Source organism: Ixodes scapularis, unplaced genomic scaffold (genome assembly GCF_016920785.2).
Source record: "Ixodes scapularis isolate PalLabHiFi unplaced genomic scaffold, ASM1692078v2 PGA_scaffold5__190_contigs__length_132052651, whole genome shotgun sequence".
NCBI lineage: Eukaryota > Metazoa > Arthropoda > Arachnida > Ixodida > Ixodidae > Ixodes > Ixodes scapularis.
Genome location: NW_024609880.1, coordinates 37,844,992 through 37,855,325, shown reverse-complemented (window position 1 = coordinate 37,855,325; position 10,334 = coordinate 37,844,992).

The following is a 10,334-nucleotide window of genomic DNA, read 5'->3' as shown; positions in this document are numbered from 1 at the left end:
CTTTCAAGACACTACAGCTACTTCGATCATGGTTGGACCACAAGGACGAGAGGTTCCAGTGCAAGCAGGAGCAGCACTGAGGTAGGAACTACTTTTTCTGCAGTACCAGCACTTTGAGCTCGCGACGCCATTCCTGCTTACAACTTACTCTAGGGGCTCCCTCCGATGCGCAAGGCCAGAGTGGGTGGCGCCCTCGCCGAGCAGCTCAGCTATTTGCGACTCCAGCGAACTATAGGGGCGCGCCGGTCAGGCAGTATGGCGGGCGAAAGGAGGTTGCTTTCGTCGTTCAGCACGCTGACCACCATAAATTCTTTCACTGCAGCGTAAGATCGGTGTTACATGTGAAAGCAAAGCGATTTTTCGACGGTAGAAACCTTCTAGTCAGTGCGTAGGAATGAAACGGCGGAAGCATAACAATAATTACTGGAAGCAATGTTTGTTTCTATGCTGCCTACGTGAACCAAGCAGCGATAACAGACGACAGAGTGGAAACGACCTCTTCTCCTGAGCTTCTCGGTGTTGCCGCTACGCAGCGTTGATTTCGCTGGAGTCTCCAATATTCAGCTCATTTACAATGGCAAGAAAGGTTTTCGTTTCTTCTCGAGAGAAACTTACGGAGGGACACCCACGATTGTGCCCACTTTTTTTCTGCTGCCAACAAGACAAGACTCACCGCCTCCATGTTCTCAGCTAGGCACATAGCCAGGATTTTGATTCGGGGGGGGGAGGGAGGGAGGGAGGGAGGGAGGGAGGGAGGGAGGGAGGGAGGGAGGGAGGAGATGTGCCCGGTTTTTGCTACCAAGTCTGCCAATACTGAGTTGGCGGCAAAAGGAAAAGGAATGCTATACTCTAGCTCTGCAATGCCTATACAGTTACTCTATATCTGGACTAAGCGCAGCGCTCGCGTTAAACCACAAAACTAAAAAAAAAAAGATCGCAAGAGTGCGAAGACAGGAAAGGACCTTGAGACAAGTTGAAAAATGTGTCATCTCGGGATCATCCTTTTGTTAATTTCATTTCTTACGTTTTGTAACAAGTCGTCGCAGATTGTCACCGCGAAGCGGCTTGAATGGGTGGACCAGGTAGGTTAAAGGGATACTGAACCGAAATTTGGATTTCCCAAAGTAAGGCTGCAGAAGTGTTGAACCAGATGCTACGAACTCCAAAACATCCCTCGTATATCGATATCTCCAACGGATGGCCATACTTTTGCAAAAAGAAGGGCGCGATCAAGCGAGTTCTTTGACGTAACTGTCCTCCGGGAGAATTTGAGAATGAGGAGAAGCGGCCTCGCTTCTCTCCTCCTAGCTTCGGTTCACCAGCTTGGCGGGACGTAGCGAGGAGAGAGAATGGGAATCGTGACGTGCCTTATCTCGTCGGCCGGGTTCAATTGCGCACTTCTTTCCCAAAAAAAATACGGCGATCCGTTAGATATATCGCCGTATGTGTGGTATTTTTTGGTTTTGCAACTTCCCACCTATCCGCCCGGCCTTGTTTAGTTAGCTCGAAATCTCGGTTCAGTATCCCTTTAACACGCGCCTTAGTGTTACGTGTGCGACATAGTGGTCGTCCCCCACTGCAGTGCCGTGGACAGGGAGGAGGCTCATGGGGCTTCAGCCCTCCCTCCCCTGGTGATAAAGATCCCAGCCTCCTCAGCCAGCCCCCCCCCCCCCCCCTCCCTCCTAAAAAAATCTACGCATGGCACCGTGAAAGTGGCAAGTTATTTTCTTCGACAAGGAAGGGCACATGGGGGTAAATTACCTTGCTGCAATTTTAGGGATTTCTATGGTGCAGTATTTGCTTTAAAATGTCAGGGAAAAAAGTATATTTTGGCTTTTAAAAAGCTGCATCCAGTTAACATCTGCAACGATTTTTCGTGCAGCGAATTGCCCTATGACGAATCGGCCTATTCGACGAATGAACCGCCGACGAGTTGACCGTCGACAATTTGTCCTAGACCCTCACCACATCATCTCAGCTGCGATCTACAACGCAGGACGACATTGCATAACTATAGGACAGGGGTCTCAAGCACGAGGCCTGCGACTCGCTGGGACGCGGCCCGCAGGCAACCGGCTACGCGTTCCGGTTCCTGTGCGCTGGAAATGGCATGCGCCATAGTGATCTCATCACGCCGATTCATTTCCGCTCGAAAAGTAGCTCTGCTATTTTAACGTATTCACATAGTTTATACTTATCTGTGCTCATTTGCCCTTTGTTTCGCTTTATTTTTTTGCTTCCCGGCTTTTTGTAATGTACAACAATTACACTACTGCTGCAAGCGCAAACTATTCGTTTCAGGATACACCTCGGCTGCGCGAACTCTCTATCAGCAGGAGTAGCTGCCAAAGATAAAGCTACGAGGTCGGGAGTAGATCCATCACAGTATTTTCTCAGTGTGTTGTAATAAAAATCGTCAGGAAAGCAAGGACTGTCAGATTAACTGATTGATTTTTTAGAGACAAGTTGGGCTTGGTGAATTGCCGAGCAAATTAAGCAACGAAAACGACAGTGCAATTTCTCTCTTGTTCCATTAAAAATGCTAGCATGCTGGCGGGGCGGTGTCATTTTAATTATTGATATCACATGACGTGAGGCCCCAAAGTAGTCATATAAACCAATCAAATCTACACATGTCACTGGCAAAACTGTGAGTTACAAAGAGCATAGAGGACGAGGTCTTTTCATTTTTAAAATCGTCTAACTCCCCCTCCCATTGCTTTGGCCCTCGACCTTTCCGGTATGGGATATCTGGCCCTCAGACTCAAATGAGTTTGAGACCACTGCTATAGGAGGTGCGCGTCAGAAACGTTTAATAGGACCCAACAAGGTGGGCAACAATTGCCGGCAACTTGCGACGCGCAAACGTTTCTCGGTGAAGTTATGGAGTGCGAAGGTCAGTACACGAGACCTCTCTTGCTTAGGCGACGCAGGTGGACATTACCAGTCGACTGCTTCTGTTGCATTCTCATATTTAAACAAATCTAAAATTATTACTGTGAACCAAGAAACTTTTTTTCTTCTCAAGTTACAGTATTTTGTGTGCAAAATAAAAAGTGTTACTGTATCTTTGTGGCGTTGCAAGCACGAGGTGCTTAGGCCTTTCTGTTGCGGTGTAGAAACGTTATTCTAAAACACCCTGGCAGAGCGCGCGCTAACGCATGCGCTAAATTTAGTGCTAGCATGCGCTCGGTCGCTCCGGCGAAAAGTAAATCCGGTAGAATAAACACAAATTCGGGACACAAACAGACGCATGCAACTCTTTCAACTCTCAACGAGATTTATTTCGTCTCCGTTCAAACGACGGCCATCGAGCAGGTTCAGGGGAGGGAGCAGAGAAGGAAAAAAAACGGGGGGGTGGGTTGAAAGAAGAAGAGGGGGAAAAACAGGTTATTCGCGGCCTTCCCTCAAGGCCCCTGGTCCCTTCCGCCCAGTTCAGGATGGAGGAATTTCATCTCCCTGTCTGAAAGGGCTAGAGAAGCCGAAGCAACGTTAGTGACCGAGCTGTTAATGGCGTACGATTCGGTGACTTCCCTGCCAAATCTCTGCCGGTGTCCTCCCAATACGTGCGTACCTTCGTATCTGGGCGAACAACCGTCGCACTTCATACGGTGTACGACTATTGGATACATGGAGTCGTCGGGGGGTTTTCTCACCTCTCGCGAGTGTTCCCTCAGGCGCTCATTTAGGCGCCTGCCGGTCTGCCCTATATACCCCCCCACACACACACGAAAAAAGGATGGTATAAACCACCTCCTTCCTGCACTTAACAAACTGCTGTCCGTGCTTTTGGTTGCATTGGGTCACGGAGGGTGGGGTATTCACCATTCTGCACATTTGTTGAAGCTTTTGCTTGCAGCTAAACACTACCCCTATCTCGAAGTGATAGGCAAGTCCCTTAAGGCGATGTGCGGTGTTGTGCGAGTAGGGGATAACTGCGAAATGTTTTTTTACGAGGAACAGGAGCGGCTGGCGGTGCCCGGGAGGCAGTGATCAGCCTCTTTAGTGTCTTTGCCACTAAGTCTTCAGGTTACCCTGCCCTCTTTAGCGTCTCTGTCTGTAGAAGCACGCTGTGCGTGGTGAGATGGGGGCACGACCTGGTTCCAGAGGATTTTAGGAGTGAGTTCACGAGACCCCGTTTTACTGCTTTGGAGTGGGCACTCGTGAAGGGCGGACCGGCTTTTGTGTGCGCTATCTGAACTCCCAGCATATCCCATCGGGGTGCATCTTCAGGTGCAGGTCCAAGTATTGAAGACAGTCTTCAGACGGGTCTTTTCTCTTGAAGGAGAGTCCGGTGGGTCTCGAAGCGAAGGCCTGAATGACAGACTCGGGAGGGGTCTGCTTTGGGTGCACGATCAGATAATCGTCTACATACTGGAACACCCGGCTCTCCGGTGCGGTCTCCTCCATTCAGCTCCTATGCACAGCATGCACAGCGTGCTTCTACAAACAGAGAGGCTAAAGAGGGCAGGGTATCCTGAAGACTTAGTGGCAAATACACTAAAGAGGCTGATCACCGCCTCCTGGGCACCGCCAGCCGCTCCTGTTCCTCGCAAAAAGCGTTTTACAGTTATCCCCTACTTGCACAACACCGCACATGGCCTTAAGGGACTCGCCTATCACAGCGAACCCCCGACGACTCCAGCGACGGTTGTTCGCCCAGTTGCGAAGGTATGCGCGTATTTGGAGGACACCAGCAGAGATTTGGCAGGGAAGTCGCCGAATCGTACGCCATTAAGAGCTTGGTCACTGACGTCGCTTCGGCTTCTCTATCTAGCCCTTTCCGACAGGTAGGTGAAATTCCTCCGTCCTGAACTGGGCGGAAGGGACCAGAGGCCTTGAGGGAAGGCCGCGAATAACCCGTTTTTCCCCCTCCTTCTCTTTCAACCCCCCCTCCTTTTTCCTTCTCTACTCCCTCCCCTGAACCTGCTCGATGGCCGTCGTTTGAACGGAGACGAAATAAATGTTGGTGAGAGTTGAAAGAGATGTAAGCGTCTGCTTTCCTCCCAAATTTTGTTTATTCTTTCAGATTGTTTAAGTATAATTACCAACACGCTCGTTCTTAATGTTAAATCCGGTCGCTGTAGCTATTTTACTATACGAAGTTGGTACTGGTGTGGGCCTTTAGCGACAATGAGTGGAAGTCTGGAATAATAAATAAAAACATGCTCTCCTGGCGCAATAGACGCAGTGGTTGAGTTGCCAGCTGACTCCACTGCTATTGAAGTAATAGGGCAAAGATACGCTAGTTGATCATTTACTGAGATAAAAGAACAGAGCGCTAAAGGCTGATTTTGGAGTAGCCATAAATATTCTAAGAATGCGAACCACTTCATAACGGCAGCCACGAGCAAGAGTTCGATGTTTGGTACAGCCCGTCGGTACAGCCCAGAGATGGAGAACGGCAACCTCCCTGTTTGCCGTCTGCTAGCAGAGTCGGGCGCGTGCCCTCTCTCGTTTTACCTCGCCGACCCTGCTGAACTTTCCGGATGTGTGGAGTGGGTGCTGTGGTCTAACAAAATGGCGCCGCCCTGAGAGAACTAAATGGAATGGTCTATAAGCTCCCTACGGAAGCCAGAGTTGCGCATCTGTTTTCCACGTGCCGCCGCGCCGCTATTCGCCGAGATCCGATCACGTGAGGAGCAGACTCAAATGCCGTGCAGGAAAGTAGACATTGCGTGCGCCCCGGCGTACGTTCCCCTGCTTCAGTCAGATCCTCATCTGAATTCAATCAGATGAGGAGCAGGATCAACGTGCCGTGCAGGAAGGACGGCGCTACGGGGATAAACACGCAACTCTGGCTCCCATAGGGAGCCTATACAGGAACTCTGCAAGCACTGGTACCACAGATCGAGCAGCACCTACCTCTCCATGCTTATGCCGCAAACTCTCAGCCTTGGGGTTCGGCCGTGGTTAGCGCCAGGCATGTTGCAAGTGAAGGGGCCCATGGGGCTTGCCCCCCCGCCCCCTTCCCCCCGAAATCTTCCATTTTGCTGGGACCTCCTGTCCCCCCTCCCCCTCATACAGCATTTTGTCATAGGCGGCCCCAACCCCCCCCCCCCCCCCCCTTGCCCGAAACAAAATCCTGGCTACGTGCCTGGTTGGCGCGGTCTCGCGCGGCGAGATGCAGCAGTGTCCTGTGAGCAGTTAGAAACAATCTCGCTCACCAGGGCATGCACAACTACATCCTCTCTTTTCCAGAGTGAGGGTAAAAACCGGATTTTAAGCCTTTTTCAACTTCTTACTAACTGTGCAGCGATATTACCAATTTACGAATGTTCTCAAATCCCCCCAGCTCGTGGGGAGCCGAGGGGAATTTGTGACCGCCCGACAGAATATCTGTTGTTTCGTCAGAGCGACCAGGCCTCCCCTTTGTCCCCCTGCTTTTAGGAAGGTACAGCAGTTAACAACATTTAGGTGGGCGCCTTTTTTAAAAAAAAAAAATTAATATGCTTTTTGCTTGACGAGTTTCCGAAGGTCGCCAGCACATTCGAAAAAGGAAAGACTCCGTCAACTCCGACTCGGTTGTGCAAATGCTTGCTTGATATTTCTGCACTGCCTCCTCCTTCTCGTTTTTTCCTTCTCGCAGCTCTACGGCATACTCAATTTTCTCCAGCATTAATGATTTCTCATGAGATACCCCGTCACCATTATGCACATTTACAAGGCTATCAAAAGCCTTTTAGCTGCACGAGCAGTTTCTTTGAAGCTCACTACCCATACAGGCATTGTATTCGATCGACTTGTCTTCCTTTTTTCTTAAAGGGGCACTAAACCAATGTCTGTGAAAGTCTATTTACGGTCATAAATGTGGACGTGTCTGCAATAGTTCCCGAGGAATCGATTTCTGATGCCGATTTAAGTAGCAATAGCTACTTAAATTGGTTAAGTGCTTCTTTAATTTTTTAACAGACAATTGCTAACCAACAGATTAAAGCAGGCTCCTCTGTTCCGTGCAATTTGCTCCGTAATCAGTCGGTCAACTTGACCGTCAAACTATATCTTCAATCTGATATGTTTGGTATACTATCCCCATCACGTGAGCGGATAGTTGAAATAGCTGCAAGGCTATGTCCTTTTTATCAAAGTAGACCATCTTCTGTGGTGAAGCTAAGGTTCTTGAGAGGCAGGTGCTTTCTTGTTGCCCTTGTGGGTTGCTCTTCACACATCCGTTTGTAGAGCAAGGTTTAGCATGGTGACGGGGTATCTTTTTGGTGGTAGTCTTTATCCGTGCCACAGTTTTCAAGGGCATAAGAGCATTATTTGGTTGACTGACACTTAACTTGGTATTGTGAGTCAAGTAGATTGTCACGGCTGTGCTCATCTTCTTTGTCAATGCTTTCAAAATATTGAGAGGTTATTGTCTGATTGGCCACTAATTGTAAGTTGGCTTTGTTACAATTTTTGTCCTCTGATTCCGAGTTATCAGGTTGTAAACCAGACCGAGGTGCCTGCAATTTGACAGGCTTACTGTTCTGCAAGGTCCATCAATCTTAACAATACCTAGGTGGTTGAGATGAATCTTCAAAGCTCTACTCTAATTATTTTTATGATTTTATTATTTTTGTTCTAAGTGATTGCTTCTTTTATGCTTTGTATTTTCAGAAGTGGGCCTTCAACTCCTTCAGCTGGTGCTGCAAGCCTGCTGGCACAACTTGTGGCCCAGGTACCAGAATGAAGAGCTGAAAGCACTGTTCGAGCGAGAGGACCAGTGGCCCTTGCGCAGCTCGAAAACCGGATAGGGCAGTCATCAGAGCTATTTATGTTCCACTTCCATTAGCTCCAAGATGTTTCGTTGGCACCCTTTAATGGTTTCCGTCCGTGACGTCACAAACAGAATTTCCCTTGTCCTGATTGGCAATATTTGCCTCTACCTCCCTGTAATTGGCAGGATTTCCCTCCCCGTTAGCCGGCATTTGGGTAAGCATTATCAGTATACAGGAAGCTATGGTTCGGCGGATCGCAAACCTAACTACAGCGATGCTTTTTGTCGTGCACGTTGCTAATAGTCTGCGTCACTAGTTGTGTGCAGTGCAAGCGAAGCAACTCCAGGCAAAAAAAAAAAAGGGCAAGCACTAGGAAGGCTGGACAGAAGAAGAGGGCGAGGCGAGAAAGAGAGAGCACTAGGAACGTTAGAGAGGAGGGTAGGTTTCTCCCCTCCCCAACCTTTCTAGTGCTTGGCCTTTCTCCCCTCGTCTGGCGTTGTCTTTGTCTGTCCTTCACGTAATTATAGTCTGTTACAACTCAAGAATGTAAGGAAAGAGAAAGGAAGGCCGGGGAGGAGGAAGCAGACGAATTGCTGGAGAAGAGAGGAGGAAGTTTTTCCCTCTTCTATCTAGCATTCCGTCTGCTTCCTCCTCCCCGACCTTCCTTTCCCTCGCCCCATCTTCTTGAGCTGTAACTTACTATAATGAAACAGGGTATACGGGACATGTTGCTTTTTGAAACAATCAAGACTCATGAAAGATTGATAAGAGCCTGTTGGTATGGTTATTTTAATCTTTAGTGGAATAGACCGATCTCACTTAGCGTTCAGCGCATGTGTGAAGCCGCCATAACTTTAGTTCACAAGAGGCAGGTGGCAGTGCTTGAGATACCTCGTGCCGTCTCGCGCTTTGCACGCGCAGAGCTCCAGCGAGGTTGGGGCACATGCAGAAAGAGGAAAGTTCCCTTGATGCATTGCAGCAGCAGGGGCTTAGCCAAACTGGCCTGTGAAATCAGTCTATTACAACTAAAAAAATTTAAATTATTTGTATAAGTTATAGCGGGTTCGTTTCACGGCACTCGTGCCCACGCGTGCCCACTCGCAGCGTGGAACGGGTTCGTTTCGGCCGGAACTCCACGAGTGGTTGCACTCTCCGAGTTCGTTTCAGCGCTGACACCCCGCGCGTGCATGCACTCGCTGCACCGAGAAAATCGGGAGTGCGCCAAAATGCAATCCCGTCATGCCTCGCTCCGGTCGAGCCGGCGAGGAGCGGGAGCAGACGACAAGGGTTCGTCTGCTACGATGTGTTGCGGAACCGAACGGGAAAAAAAGTAGATTTTCTCATAGATATCGCGTCCCGCGGGCCATGAAATCAAACGCGAGCTTGAATTGTGAGCGTCTGCTATTTCCCGAAGGAAGCAATTGACAACCCGTGATTTATTTGCAGGTTTTAAATCGCTCTGTTGCCGCACAAACGCTGAAATATACCAGTGTGTAAAGAAACATGCTCAGAACAAACGCAACAGCGGCCCCCGAGATGTCTATCACCATCCGTGTGCGGGTGAAAAATTTAACATTGTTCGACAAAACTCCCCCAGCAGAAACCTCTGACTGCCCAATGAGCATCAGAGAAAGCTAAAGATGGAGACTTTATCCGAGGATTGGGCAACATCATCATGTTTAATATTTACCTATGTCAGCTAACTTACCCCGTCGTATTTTGTTCGAGAAAGCTCTCATTCTCGACGCCCTCGCCAAGGCTAATATCTAATCCTGACGATCCAAATCGAAAGTCCCAGTTTTGCTGGATATTCCAACAGGATAATCTTAAGCCGTACCCTTTCAGTGGTTCACGAATAATACCATGCTCAAACGGATCAAGCTTCTGCTCGGACAGCATCATCAGTTTTCTTCAGTGTAAACGGTTATAAGAATTGAAAGATCGCAACCAGCTGCTTTGTAGACAGCTGGTTGCGGAAATTTACGCCGTCTGTAATTATGTCTACAGCAGCCTAGCTGCTTGAAGTCATTGCAACTATAAACTACAGGTTGCAGCGACCAACGTTTGTAGATAAACGTTGGTAGCCGACTGCATTCTCGCATTCCCACGCATCACTCCGAACAGAAAGGCGCTGGTTTCGGTTTGAAGTCGGTACCTTTTCTACAACATAGATGGCGGCAGCGTCAGTCTTCTGCACTCGGTGCATTTGGCGAGTTCGTTTGAGTCCAGTTTTCCGTGCAACACTCTGTGAGTGCGATGCATTCTGGGAGAGAACTCGAACGGTGCCAGTGCGTGTGAAACGAACTCGCTATTAGGCAATTCCTTGTTATGTATTTGCCAAATATAATTGTTAGGTGTACATCCTTTAGAGGAATGCTGTAGCGAAATTTTGATTTCGGGAAACAACGCAGAAGCGCTAGGCGGGACGCTACAAACCTGAAAGCATCACGCATAAATCAATATTTCTAACGGATGGTTGTATTTTTGTGAAAGAAGAGCATGCTTGAACAATGGCCAAAAAGGCCCGTGACGTCGCGATTCTGGTTTCCTCCTTTTCTCACTTTGACTCCGCGAGGACGCGAAAAGGGAAAGAAGCAAAGCCATTTCCCCCCTCCTCAACTATTCTGC